Here is a 1,008-nt window from a genome sequence, read left to right on the forward strand (position 1 = left end):
AGGACACCAAACAGACTGGACCACAAAAAGAAGTTCCCCCGACACATAATAATCAAAACACCAAATCTACAGAATAAAGAGAAAATATTAAGAGCAACAAAGGAAAAAGGCCAAGTAACATATAAAGACAAACCAATCAGGATCACACCCGACTTCTAAATGGAAACTCTGAAAGCCAGAAGGTCTTGGATAGATCCCTACAAGCACTAAGTGAGCATGGATATCAACCCAGACTACTGTACCTAGCAAAACTTTCAATCACTGGTACCCAGCAAAACTTTCAATCACTATAGATGGAGAAAACAAGATATTCCATGACAAAAACAGATTTAAACAATACATATCCACAAATCCAGCACTACAGAAGGTTCTGGAAGGAAAACTCCAACCCAACGAACATAACACTCACAAAAACACTGGGAATAGATAATCAAATTTTACCAAACACAAAAAGAAACAGGAGGGTGAAATCCACACAAAATGACACCACCAACAATAAATCCAAAACGAAGAAGAACCAATGAACAATGGACATTAATATCCCTAAATGTCAATGGTCTTAACTTACCCATAAAAAGATATAGGCTAACAGAATGGATATGAAGACAGAATCCATCCTTCTGATGTTTACAAGAAACACACCTCAACTTCAAAGACAGGTGATACCTCAGAGTAAAAGGATGGGAAAAGATTTTCCAATCAAATGAGCTCAAGAAACAAGCTGGTGTAGCAATCCTAATATCTAACAAATTAGACTTTAAACTAAAATCAATCAAAAGAGATGAAGAAGGGCATTTCATACTCATCACAGGAAAAGTCCATCAAGATGAAGTCTCAATCCTGAACATCTATGCCCCACATACGAAGGCACCCACATTTGTAAAAGAAACATTACTGAAGCTCAACCCACACATAAAACCACACACACTTACAGTAGGAGACTTCAACACCTCCCTTACACCACTAGACAGGACCACCAGACAGAAACTTAACAAAGAAACAAAGGAT

The sequence above is a fragment of the Cricetulus griseus genome (genome assembly GCF_003668045.3).
Source record: "Cricetulus griseus strain 17A/GY chromosome 1 unlocalized genomic scaffold, alternate assembly CriGri-PICRH-1.0 chr1_1, whole genome shotgun sequence".
Taxonomy (NCBI): domain Eukaryota; kingdom Metazoa; phylum Chordata; class Mammalia; order Rodentia; family Cricetidae; genus Cricetulus; species Cricetulus griseus.